The 14,674-nt window shown below is 37.5% G+C and overlaps 1 pseudogene; it reads left to right on the top strand.

Annotated features, from left to right (window-relative positions):
- The first annotated feature begins 1,051 nt into the window (after positions 1-1,051).
- Positions 1,052-1,124, top strand: LOC132540102 (U6atac minor spliceosomal RNA; annotated as a pseudogene).
- The last annotated feature ends 13,550 nt before the right edge of the window (positions 1,125-14,674 follow it).

Below are 14,674 nucleotides of genomic sequence, written 5' to 3'. Positions count from 1 at the left end.
TAGAGAAAAAAACTATATAAAAATCAAGTAAATGACATTCTGAATTTTATAATCAATTAGGCCCAGAAGAAAGAGCTAAACATTGACAACATCATGAAATTTCTAATATGACACATACAAGTTACTGAAAGGCATCATTTCCTAGAGAATATTCTAATGAAGTTAAAGGTTCCCTGAGGGGACATAAAGCTAAAGGCACCAATCTGAACCAAAACTTTATAAAGGAAATTCAATTGACAGACTTCGAACTTCAGTCCAAAAAGTCCAGGTTCATAAATTGAAGTCAAAAACCTGGTGGCAGCTATGCCATTTTAAGACTGAGCAGAGAGTGTTGGTCCTGGAGTATATAACATTGCTAAATTTAGCAGCATTGTTCCTCCATGAGAAAAGATGTCTATGAAGAAAGAACTTTTTCTGGAAAACAAAATTTTAATTTATCTATTCATATTTTTAACTATTTGGGCAAAAATTACAGAATAGCAGGAAAAGAAATCAGAATTGTCATAAAATGTCACAATTTTCCTCTAAGTATTTGATTGTTTCTGGTCTGACATCTAGGTCTTTGATCCATTTGGAGTTGATTTTTGTTTCTGGTGAGATAAAGTGGTTCAATTTCATTCTTCTGCATGTTTCAACCCAGTTTTTCCAGCACCATTTATTGAAGAGAGCCTCCTTTTTCCATTTAATCCTTTGGGCCCCCTTATCAAAGATTAGATGCCCATAGGTGTTGGGATTTACTTCTGGGCTTTCAATTCTGTTCCACTGGTCTGTATGCCTATTTTTGTTCCAGTACCATGCTGTTTTGATGATGATGGCTTTATAATATAGTTTAAGGTCTGAGAGTGTGATGCCTCCATTTCTGTTTCTTTTCCTTAAGATGATTTATTTTGTAAGCATTTACAAGGATACTTCATTGTCCAAGGTATTCAATCTAATTTCTTAATAAACTTCATTTAAACTTCAGCTGCTAATTTCTATTGTACATCAACATTTAAGTGTAATTCAAACTAAATTTAAATGACAAAAGTGTGAAATTCTGTCATGAACAGTTCCTTTCATAAGTTAATATCACACATACAGTTAAGGCATTGCCACCGACTTCGTGGCATCTAACCGCCGTTTTTCTCCTATGTTCATAGCAGCACAATTCATAATAGCTAAAACCTGGAAGCAACCCAGGTGCCCAACAACAGATGAGTGGCTGAGAAAGCTGTGGTATATATACACAATGGAATACTATGCAGCTATCAAGAACAATGAACCCACCTTCTCTGACCCATCTTGGACAGAGCTAGAAGGAATTATGTTAAGTGAACTAAGTCAGAAAGATAAAGATGAGTATGGGATGATCCCACTCATCAATAGAAGCTGACTAAGAAGATCTGAAAGGGAAACTAAAAGCAGGACCTGATCAAATTGTAAGTAGGGCACCAAAGTAAAAACCCAGTGGTGAGGGGTAGGCATGTAGCTTCCTGGGCCAGTGGGGGGTGGGAGTGGGCGGGAGGGATGGGTCACAGTTCTTTGGTGGTGGGAATGGTGTTTATGTACACTCCTAGCAAAATGTAGACATATAAATCAGTAGCTAATTAATATGAGAGGGGGAAATCAATTGTATGTCTCAAAGTTTCGCAAAAGACAAACTGAATCTTTTTAATATATAGGCTATGTGTTTGATATGCGGACTCTCTCAAAAGCCTAGACCAAGTAGATTAGAAGCTTCCAATAGCACAGCTATATACAAGATACTGGATACTGTATAGCAAACCATAACAAAGGGACTTTTCAAAGTTAACACAATTAACAAATAATGTGATGATAATATTAACTATTGAGTGTCTTTTTGAACCCTAAGACAGCAGGAACCTCACATCTTCACTATAGAGCCCCTACTTCCCCCAGTCCTGGAACCCTTGGATAGGGCCCACTTTCCCGTATGCATCTCCCAATCCAAACCAAATAACATTGCATCTGCCGATCACAACCTAACGAAAGCAACGATTGCTACCTCAACATGCTTCACCTCAGAATGTATCCAGAGACTTCACGTGTGGAATGACAACCCTTCAGCTTCATTACTCGGGTGAGACCTTTCCTTTAATAGTACACTCTAATTTCATCTCAGGTAGTTCACTTTCTAACAAAGTCCCATAACCTAGATATACACCAGTTTCTGTGAGAGAGAGCTTATGTGCACACGTATCCATAAACTACTGCAAAATATATACCTGAAAGCAGGATTACACTAGAGTTTGCAGTGAGTACCTCCCTAACACTTCCTCTCCACTATTCCAAGCTTGGGATCCATGATTGCTCAACAAATTGTTTGGCTTCATATGTTAACTCTGTTTTCAATCACCAGGTTCCAGATGCCACCAGGATGCTGGCTAGGCTTCCCTGGATTGAAGACCCCACCAATGTGTCCTGGAGCTCAGCTTCCCCAGAGTCACACCCTACTATGGAAAGAGAGAGGCAGACTGGGGGTATGGACCGACCAGTCAACACCCATGTTCAGCGGGGAAGCAATTACAGAAGCCAGACCTTCTACCTTCTGCATCCCTCAACGACCCTGGGTCCATGCTCCCAGAGGGATAGAGAATGGGAAAGCTATCAGGGGAGGGGGTGGGTTATGGGGATTGGGTGTTGGGAATTGTGGAGTTGTACCCCTCCTACCTTATGCTTTTGTTCACTAATCCTTTCTTAAATAAAAAATTAAAAAAAAATGTCACAATTTAATGAGGTTTATTTATTTTATGGAGTGTTGATACTTATTCCAAGGAATGTGAATTTTTTTTTGAGATCTACTACTAAGAAATCATTTTTACCACAGTGACAAAGCTCTAGTGTGTGAGCATGTGTACGCATGTGTGTGCACGCACGCAAGTGCACACGCAGAGACAGTGAGCAAGAAAGAAAGAAGAGAGAGAAGTAATTTTTTTTTTTTTTGCAAAAATAAAGTAAAAGTCAGATTTACAAATCCTATTTTGGGGGGCTGGGAGTGGAGCACCAGGTTAAACGCACTTAGCACTAAATACAAGGACCTGAATAAGGATCCCTGTTCAAGCCCCCGCTCCCCACTTCTCATGTGTGTGTTGTGTGTGGGGGGGGGATGCTTCACAAATTGTGAAGCAGGTCTACATGTATTTTTCTCTCACCCTATCTCCCATTTCTCTCAATTTCTCTCTGTCCTATCCAACAAAATGGAAAAAATGGCAACCAGGATCAGTAGATTCCTAGTGTGGGCAATGATCCCCAGCAAAAACCCTGGAACCAAAGGAAAAAAAAATGTATTTGTTAGTTAATAAAATTAAAGTAGTGATATTAACTTATGAAAGGAACTGTTCATGACAGAATTTCACACTTTTGTCATTTAAATTTAGTTTGAATTACACTTAAATGTTGATGTACAATAGAAATTAGCAGCTGAAGTTTAAATGAAGTTTATTAAGAAATTAGATTGAATACCTTGGACAATGAAGTATCCTTGTAAATGCTTACAAAATAATCAAGGGCTAGGAGGTGGGTCTTTCAGTACTGGGCACACATTACCATGTTAAAGGACCGGAGTTCAAATCCTTGACCTCACCTGCAAGGGTGCAGCTTCATAAGCAGTGTAGCAATGCTATTGATGCTTCTTCTTCTGTCTCCCTCTTTCTCTATCACCCTATGTAAAAAAAAAATTGGCTTCCAGTAGTAGTATAATGTATTTGTTGTACAAGCACTGAACTCCAGAATTAACTCCAGAAGCAATAAATAATCAGGTTAAATTTACTCCTATTAGAAATGATCTTAAGTCCCAAACAATATTCTACCATATAACTTGCGCTTAACATCTAAAATATCACCAAAGCCACTTTGAAAAGAAAACAAAAGACAACAAACAAAAATCCCCAGATAATCTCTGTATAAACAAGATTTTTCCTTTGTGTTATGCAAGAGAGGTAACTTTTACTGAAAAGCCCATTCCTATGGAAGGTCTTCCGTAACACATTCCTACTCAGTGAAGAAAAATCAATCTTATTGATCCTTTCATGAATGCTTTCTGGAGTGGAGCACAAAGAGCAAAACTTAAACTATTAGAATCACTAGTATACCACTTGCTTTCAGGACAACCTTGATTGAATGAATTTATCTGGCTTGGAGTTAGTAATTAAATTGCTCACTCACTCACACACTCACTCCCTCTCTCCACCCCCTCCCTCAATGAATTTTGACTATTCTCCATTTGGCAGACACTATGCTAAGTAATAAAGAAAGGGAAAGAGAAGATATACTTTTTTTTTTTAAGAAGTTCACATTATACTTGAGAAATATACCAACTGACACATTATGAAGACATGCTCTTGGACATGCCCTCTAATATAAGCAGAAAGATAGAGCAGTGAAATAAAAACTTTATTTACACTCAAGAGAGGTAGTTCAAGTAGCAGTGCATATGTACTGGCATGCATGTGATCCAAATTCAAGTTCCAGAACCACATAAAGATGCTATAGCAATGAAGGAAGCTCTGATGCAATAGTGTTTCCCTTTCTCTCATATTTATAAAATATATGACCCTGAGCAGTGAAGTCACAAGTGCAAGATGCTTCAGCTAGAGACACACATACACACACACACACACACACACTTATTGAAGCTATACCAATTCACTCCCTTACTAATGATAAATACTCTCATTTATGAGAAATAAACAACTAGCTATAGTTCAGACTACCAACCAAAATTTCAGAGTATGACAATTTCTTTTCCCTTCAGAAAAAAAAAAGGCATTATCTACTTTGTATGATGTGTTATTTATAGGCCTGGTCCATTCTGAAGAATGCTAGCAGATTACGAGCTACAGAGAAGTATGGAAACATGATTAAAATAAAGGTAGTGCCAATGCTGGATTAGAATATATCTGCAGGCAGACATTAAATTTCTTCTAGCAGACCTGTCCTTGTAGGATATACAAGTTTAAAGGAGATATATATATATCTCCTTTAAACTTCCAGTGGATATGTGACTTATTTCAGCAAATAAAATGTGGACAGAAGGGTTATGTGTGGAAGTGAAAGCTTTTAAGAGTGGGCCTATGGTGAGGCACATTTTCTTTGCCATCATTAGTGAATCAGAGATGTTCTAGATAAAGGCTGCTCCACTGGCACAAGTCCTAGAATGAAGACAGAAAAAGTGGAGTTGCATAAGGCTCTTTAGGGACTTGTAACACCAGGGAGAAATTAACCTTTGTGGGGAAACTATGGTTATTCCCATAGCATAAACATAAGATACTATTCCCCTTCAGTACTGTTAACATTTTCCAGCTCTGTTTTTTTTTTTCATGCAAAAATAAATAAATAAATAGGGGTCAGGTGGTGGCACACCTGGTTAAGTGCACACATTACAGTGCATGAGGACCCAGGTTCAAGCCCCCAGCCCCAGTCCCCACCTGCAGGGGGAAAGCTTCACAAGTAGTGAAGCAGGGCTGCAGGTATCTCTCTGACTCTCCCTCTCTATCTCCCCCCTCCTCTCAATTTCTGGCTTTCTCTATCTAATAAATAAAGATAATAAAATAATTTAAAAATAAGTCATTGAAGAATAAGAGGTATTGATACTTCCACTTATTTTGAACCTTTCCTATACTACTATTTAATTTATGAACAGTACAGTATATGTACACACACTCTGCAATGCCTGGATTAATATCCAAGTCTGTCCATTTCCTGCTATATGATCTTGAAGAAAGAAACTTGATTTCCTATATATTACACTCTACTTCTCTAAAATGGCAATAACATTAACCCCCCATCCTCTAACAGAATGGTGTGAGAATTAACTGAGTTAACATACATAAAACAGTACCCTAAAACAGCAGTGTCTTTATTATTACTTTATTACTTACTATGACCATTTTAATTTATTTTACTGAGGTAGATAGAGAGCAGGGAGCATGCAAATTCAGAGAGAAAGAGAGAGAGAGAGAGAGAGAGAGAGAGAGAGAGAGAGAGAGAGAGAGAGAGAGAAATACTAGAGTACTATTCAAGCCCTGGGACATGGTGGTGCTGGTGATGAACACCTGGGACCTCAGAGCCTCAGGCAAGAAAGGCTTTTGCATAACCATTATGTCAACTCCACAACTAGACCTTTACTTAATTCATTAGAAAACCCTGTTGACTTAAGAATGCATACATACTCAAATAAATTGACTATTTAGTCTGTGCTCAAAACTTTACATTTTTCAGATAGAGAAGAAAGCATGATTGTAAGGCAAAAGATTTTCGTGCCTGAGCCTCTGTAGTCCAATGTTCAGGCCCCTGCCCACCCTGCTCCCTACTATAAGATGAAGCTACACAGTGCTCTAGTAAAACAAAAACAAAGCCAGTGGAAACATTGTTGTTCTTCTTCTAACTCTTTTAGTTCATGACCTTTACTAACTCCTATACAATCAGTTACATTTTTCTTAAAGTAACACTAAGTCCTCTCAATAGACAATTGTCTTCAAAATTCCCATTGGACCACACTTTTCATACCCTTCTCTTTACCACAGCTCATCTAAAATTTCCTGCTTATTCTAGAATTTGTTTTTTCTACTGGAAATGACCCAAGGAAACTTTTTTACTCTATCATTTTTCTCTACCTGTAATGTTCTTTGTTCTGGTATGTGAATTTTTAAAACTTCTTTATGTTTTTATATAACTTTCACCTTCTTAATAAGGCTTACAAATCATCTTTTTATTATTATTATTTATTAAATATTATTTATTTATTTTTAACTTTAACCCATTTAAAAATTATCTTTATTTATTTATTGGCTAGATACAGCCAGAAATTGAGAGGGAAAGGGATGATAGAGACGGAGACAGACAGAGTTACATGCAACACCACATTACCACTTGTGAAATTTTCCCCCTGTAGGTGGGGACCAGGGGCCAAACCTGGGTCCTTGCCACTGTAACGTGTGCTCAGCCAGGTGCACCAACACCTAGCCCCTATTACTATTATTACCTTTATTTACTGGATAGAGACAGCTGAAAACCCAGAGAGTAGGGGGAGATAGGGAGAGAAAAAGAGAGATACTTGCAGCACTGTTTCACCACTTACAAAGGTTTTCCCCTGCAGGTGGGGACCCATGGTTGGAACCTGGGTCCTTGTGCATTGTAACATGTAAGCTCGGCCAAGTGCACCACCACTCAGCCCCCAGATCATCCTTTTTAAAACCACTCTCATCCCTATCCCTACTCACATCTTGTCACTTATAAGTCCTCTTACTCTTTTCTAATAATTTCTTCGTAGTTTGTCACTTTCTAACACTTTTAAAACCTATAATAATTAACTTATTATTATATGTTATCTGCTTCAGAAAGGTGCACACCATGAAAGTAAAATTTTTATTTTGTTCACTGCCAGCAAGCAATTAGAGTAGTGCTTGGTGCATGGTAAGTGGTAAATAACCATTACTATTACTGAGTGAGTGAACCAACAAAATAAGTTTCCTTTTTATAAGCAATACCCTTGTTAAGTTTATAATGTTGTCATGGAAAGTTAACTGTTAATAAGCTGTGCTTAATAAAAAAAAAGGTTATGGGGGCTGGGCGGTAGTATAGCAGGTTAAGTGCACAGGGCACAAATTGCAAGGAACAGCATAAGGAATAGTTCGAGTCCCTGACTTCCCACCTGCCAGGGTAAGGGGTAGGGGGGAGAGGCTCACTTCACAGGCAGTGAAGCAGGTCTGCAGGTGTCTATCTTTCTCCCTCGCTGTCTTCCCCTCCTCTCTCGATTTTTCTCTGTCCTGTTCAACAGCAATAACAACAACAATAATAATGACAACAATAAGGGCAACAAAAGTGGGAAAAACAGCCCTAAGGAGTAGTGGAGTCATAGTGTAAGCAATGAGCCCCAGCGATAACCCTAGAGGCAATAAATAAATGAATAAGTATTTAACAGGTAAACAAAGTCCAAATGATGAAGTATAAAAAGAGAATGAATAATTTCATATTTATGCAGATTCTACTTTTGAATTGAAGGTCATTTATTTAATACTTTAAAGAAAATCATGCTATCAGAAACCCTGATACTATTGCACTGTTAAGCTCTGTACTTCAATACTTAATTTCATATATTTTCTGCAGGAAATATTAATAATTGCAACCAGTGAAGCATATACTTTAAAAGACTGAACCCCGCAAGCTGTTGTATTTTGAAGATTAATATAGTGTTGTTTTTTTTCCCTATAAAAACACTGGTGTGACATCTTTCTAACTTCACAGAGCTGAAAATAAGCTGAGGCAAAATATAAAAGATAAACTAATTAGTCTCATGCTTTACAAAAGTTTTATTTTTCAAGGCAACAGCAACATGGATTGATACACAATTATCTGTAATTTTTGTAAACTGAGTTGATCCTTCTGAAATACTACACATTTCAAAATTCCTTTCTTAATTAACAAAGTTATCTCAACCCCTAAAACACAGCTAACTCTCAGATTCTAGCTCATATACATTTACAAAAAAGAAAGAGAGAAAAGAAAAGGAAAAAAAGAAACCTAATCTTAATATCTTATTTACTTCAAAAGACCATCAATGTACTTAGGTGTGTCTGATTATTTGCCTGAAAATGACAAATACAAGATATCCACAGAAAGTGTACTCTTTTAAGAACAATGAATACATAGAATCCAAAGAAACAAACAACAAAGTGAAATGAAACAGAGTGGTTCATTTTCTCCTAAATGCTTACTTTAGTAATGTCCTTCATTTTACTTGAAAGTTCTCTGTGTCTGTATCAGTCTTCTTTCTTTCAAATTTTAGATTATTTTGTATAGATTTACTTATTTCATATATAAAAATATATGATATATGTATATATTGGCTACCAGGGTCATCAATAGGGCTTATTGACAGCACTTTATATCCACAACTCCAGGTGGCTATTTTTTCGCTTTCTTTATTTGACAAAGAGAAACTGAGAGGTGAGGGTTGGCTATATGTGGAGAGATAAAGAGGGAGAAATAAAGAGATACACCTGTAGACCTGCAGGTGGTGAGTAGGTGTTCAAACCCAAGTCCTTGTAGATGGCAGCATGTGCACTTAACTAGGTGTGCCACAGCCCAGCCACTAAATTTTAAATTCTTAATGGAAACCAGTAACAGCTTCCAAGAGATTTGACATAGTTACATTGTCTACAAATACCTTTAAACTATAAACTAAACTGAAAATGATAAAGGGGGATTAGCAAAATATGAACGCCCCATAGAATTTCAATGCAGTCAGATCCCTGCCCCACTAGGGAAAGAGAGAGACAGGCTGGGAGTATGGATCAACCTGCCAATGCCCATATTCAACAGAGAAGCAAGTATAGAAGCCACACCTTCCACCTTCTGCAGCCCATAATAACCCTGGACCCATACTCCCAGAGGGATAAAGAATAGGGAAGATATCAAGGGAGGGGATTGGATATGGAGCTCTGTGAGTGGGCATTGTATGCAAATGTACCTTACTTATCCTATAGTATTGTCAATATTTCCATTTTATAAATAAGAAATAAATAAATAATTTAAATGCAGTGTATAGGGATATAATGGACTTGTGCTGTTTTGTTATAATTAAAATACAGTAAAATATTTTTAAATTGTCAATTCAAACTTCAACTGGCAAAGAAAATTAAATTTTTTGTCACTAGTGGGGCTTACCTCTCAGACCCCCTCCCCTTTTTCAGATAAAGAGAAAGAGAGAGTGAGAGAGGCAAAGGGATGACAACACAGAAACTTCTTTTTATATAGTAGAGACCAGGTTCAAACCCAGGGATGTGCAATACCCAGATGACCTCTCTTTCCAGAGAAAGAAAATTGCCTTCATAATACAAAAAGGCAATTGGCTGTTTTCATGTCCAATATATATACTTTAAATTGATTTCAATATTTTTGCTTTTATATTTTAATAGTGATTTAATGATTAATAAGATTTTAAGATAACAGGGGTACAGTTCCATACAGTTCCCACTACCAGAGTTCCATGTTGCATTCCATCCACTCCATTGGAACCCTAATTTTTTAGACACCTGCAGACCTGCTTCACCTCTTGTGAAGCTATCTCCCTGCAGATGGAAAGCGGGGTACTCTAACCAGAATCCTTAAATCGGTCCTTCTGCTTCACATCATGTGTGCTTAGCGCCCCCCACCCCAGACTTCCCTATTCTTTATCCCTTGGGGAATATGGACTAAAATTTTTTTCTGGAGTGCAGAAAGTGGAATGTCTGGCTTCTGTAATTTCTTCTCTGCTGCTAGACATGAACATTGGCAGGTTGATCCATACCTCCAGTCTGTTTCTATTTTTCCCTACTGAGTTAAGGTGAACTTTCAGACATACTGGTGAGGTCATCTGCCAGGGAAAATCAGGATGGTATCATAGTAGCATCTGCAATTTGGTGACTTAAAAGCATTACGATATAAAGCAGGGCACATTGCTTAATATATAGGATTCTAAAGGTAGGAATAGAGCAGATGACATGAATTGGTCTCTTTCAGTGTATCAGTACTTCCATATGAAAAATAGTTCAACTGTTAAATATTTAAAATCCCAGGAAACAAAAATTAAAAAAAAACCTATCTTATTCTCCTCTAGCTATTAATTGTTCCACCATTAATAAGGAAAAAAAGAAAAGAAAGAAAAACACCTCTGGATCTATAAGAAAAATTTAAAGAGTAACGTAACTAAATTACTAAAGGTTAAGAAATCCTCGACCTTTACATTCAGGAAATTTCTTTCACTGCAGCAGGTGAGGTAAAAGTTAAAGCTGAAATGCCTTGAGTCAAATGAACCTTGACATAGTACTATAATGTGAGACCAATCACGGTACAAAATGAGCAGTATGTTCAGAAATTTAGATGTGACACTCTTGGCTATGGCTTGCCCAGCTGAATTAGTATCAAATAAACAACTATCCCAGGTCTTTTTACACCTTTTGGCAACAAAGATCCCAATGGAACTTAAACTATTAAAACAGTTATTTTTCAGAATTGATGTAGCCCGGTCACCTTGATAGGAGAATGAAAGAGATATTTAGCCATTAACAACTCTCACTGCTGTTTGTTTCTTTTGAAAATGATTATGAAATTGATTGCTCACTATTTGCTGAAAGTAACTGACAGTACAGCTCAAATTTTTGGGCTTTCTTCTGAAAAGTATGACCATAGCTATTTAGTAATTATTACACTAAATATGTCACTTCTAAAATTGAGTGAGGGAAGCTGAGTCCCCATTTTAAAGGGATTGTAATTGTAGAGGGAATGTTGACATTGGAAGAAAGCCCTATTGAAAGCATCTGTGAGGGTGTTTTACAACTATTCATGTCCTGAAATTCCCTATATACGCACTTCCTCCTCAACACCAGCATTGTAACAATTATTAAAACTTTAGGATTCTTGTGATGAGATAATACATTAAGGCAAATATCATTAAGGAAAAAGAAATTCCACTCTCAAAATGATCTCTGCACTCTACTCCACAGAAGTAGCTATAACTGTTTTCTTTTTTATAGAACAGGAAAATCCCAACTGACCTAATCATGCTAATTATTATGTCAGTATGACTCCTTTAATCTCAGGTTCCTCTTCTATAGTAAGGACACAATAATTAACTTATAGATTTATGGAATTCATAAGATAATTATAAACACATAGAAAGGCATTAGGCATATAATATATATTTAGATGTTAACCTATACTCTCTTAGAAATTGTGGTAATAACTTGCTGTTACATACCATATTTCCAAGTACTTTCACATTTAGTTTATCATTATTCTTAGAAGAATAAAGAGCAAGAGAGAGAGATGGGATTAATAGCCACTATTCTACTTAGTTGAACAGATGAACGAAGAACAATGATAAAAGGATTGGTAACCTACCTAAGATACATAGTTGTCGGGCAGCCCCCTTACTCCATCCTCCATTGCTGAGACTATGGCCTATTTACATAATTATTGTTTTGCCTGATCTATCTTCTTTCTACCTCAATACCCACCCTACCTGAAGGACATTAATTAATGCTACTAGTTAAAACCATCACAACAGTTGCTAAGGACACTTCCATCTTCCCAGCATGCCTTTTGCCTCTCTCCACCCCCTTTCCTAGCCATTTCCTTTCCTGACTTTCCACTTCCAGTTTTACCCTATAAAGCCACTTCTGTTTCTGGTTTCCCTCTCTTCCTCACTCTCTTCTCTTTTCTCTCCCATGTCAGGACCTGGAGAAGGGCTGGTGTGCAGAATGGGAGGCGGCCACTGTGGTGTGGTGCCACGTGCCTAACCCACTATGCTCACATCTGACTCTGGGGCCCCGCATCAATAAAGAATTGTATTACTATGCTGCCACAAGTCCCTGGATCCTCTCTCCTGCCTGCAAGGCTAGCCCGGCACACAGCACTAACAAAAACTCTGATTTTGGGAATAATTTTGTCCAACTCTTCCTTTTTACCAAATGAATAAGAGAAGTGCAAGTTCACATGAAAATATTAAAACCCAAATTGTCTGTTGTTTGTTATAATAGTTTTCATCTAACTTAACTCCACTAGTTTTCTTACATGTTCCTGAAATGAGTGCAGTTTAGAATGTTCATCGCGGGGTTTCCCGGAAGATGGCGGACTGAGAAGCTGCTAGTGGATGAGCTCTGACCACATCTCCTGGGAACGGTAGGATTTTCTGCCTTTAGCAGGCCAGCCAATAAGGGGTCCTAGCGGTGACACCAAGGAGGTGACTATAACATAATTTGGGTTAAGAATTAGAGTAAGGAAAAAAGGGGAAAAATTTTTTTTTCTTCCTTTTAATTTTCAAGCATACCTCCTTCCCCGCCCCCCCCCCCCCCCAACCAGTCCCTGGGGACCCAGTTCCTGCTAGGAGCTCCTTTTCTTTACCAAATTCCTGTCACACCAAGGAGTATCATTAATTCTAAGTCTATACCCTTCTGAAACCTCTGGCCTTTTTTCTTTCTAAGTAGCCAACAGCCCCACCTCACCCCGCATAGCTAATTAAATAATTAAAAATAAATACATTTAAAAAAATACCTTTCCTTTCACTGCCCTTTTATGACTGCTCTTTTTCTTATCTTTTTCTTTTTTTCTCTCTCTCTTTCTTTTTTTTATTTTTCTTTTACTCATTCTTGTCATCCTTTCTTCCTTAATCCTACAGCTTCCAAAGTCACAGCCCCAAGACCCCACACCACCAAACAGTGTGCTTTTTTGAATTCACTGATACACATTTGGGAATTTCCTTTAACTGCTCTTTAATTACAGCTCTTTTTCTTATCTTTTCCCTTTTCTCTTTCTTGTCTCTCTCTCTCTCTCTCTTTTTTAAATCTTGTCATACACTTCTTCCTTCTTCTTTGCCTTTCTGAATTTGTGAATTATTTTGGGGAAGAAATCTGGACTCTCTATGTGTGTATCTCTGCTCTACTTCCCTTTCCCCTCTTGTTACCCCTAGAATATACAGTGGATAGTAGACTTGCATAACTGTCTATTCTTGCTATCCTTTCTTTCTTTTCTCTTTCTTCACTGGGATTTGGTTACTATTTTTTCACGGACTGGAGAAATTGTTTGGCTAACTGGTAACGGTTAAACTACTTCAATACTTGCTTCAGTTGCTACTGTAATTCCTGAGGTTGGTGAGTGCAATTGTCATAAAGGTATTTAGTACAGTGTTACTTTTACTCAAGACACAACAACTGAGGAACAACAGAGCATAAAAAAAGAAACACATAAATCAAAAAGTGGGTAGATCAAAAACCAATAAAACTGCTACTCCAATGAATAAAGACAAGAGCCCAGAAGAAACTACAAATCAGCCAGAAGTAACCATAGATAAGAAAAGTATGCAAGCAATAATAAACTTATTAATCACAGAAATGAAAACAACATTGGAAGAAAGGAATGGTAGTATTAGGGAAACAATAGTTGAGACCCCCCCAAGGAAAATACTGATTATCTTGAGGCAATTAGAGAACTGAAAGCTGAAATAGCTGTAATGAGGAAAGAAGCTGAGGCAAGGGAAAACAGACTAACAGAAGCAGAAAACAGAATTAGTCAGACAGAGGATGAGTTAGAGAAAACTAAGAAAGAGGTGAAAGAGCTCAAAAAGAGATTGAGAGACACTGAAAACAACAACAGAGACATATGGGATGATCTCAAAAGAAGTAACATTCGTATAATTGGCCTGCCAGAGGAAGAAAGAGAGGAAGGGGAAGCAAACATTCTAGAGGAAATAATAGAAGAAAACTTCCCAGACCTGAATAACAGAAAGGACATCAAGATTCAAGAGGCCCAGAGAGTACCAAACAGAATCAACCCAGATCTGAAGACACCAAGACACATCATAGTCACAATGAGAAGAAGTAAGGATAAAGAAAGGATCCTAAAGGCTGCAAGAGAGAAACAAAAAGTCACATACAAGGGAAAACCCATAAGATTATCTACAGACTTCTCCACTCAAACTCTAAAAGCCAGAAGGGAATGGCAAGATATCTATGGAGCCCGGAATGAAAAAGGGTTTCAACCAAGGATAATATATCCTGCTAGACTTTCATTCAAACTAGATGGAGGGATCAAAACCTTCTTAGACAAACAACAGTTAAAGGAGGCAACCATCACCAAGCCAGTCCTGAAAGAGGTTCTAAAAGACCTCTTATAAACAAGAACATCACTATAATACTTG

This window comes from Erinaceus europaeus, chromosome 8, assembly GCF_950295315.1.
Source record: "Erinaceus europaeus chromosome 8, mEriEur2.1, whole genome shotgun sequence".
In the NCBI taxonomy this organism is placed as follows: Eukaryota; Metazoa; Chordata; class Mammalia; order Eulipotyphla; family Erinaceidae; genus Erinaceus; species Erinaceus europaeus.
The sequence above is the reverse complement of the archived record's forward strand: the minus strand, read 5'-3'. Positions and strand labels throughout refer to the sequence as shown.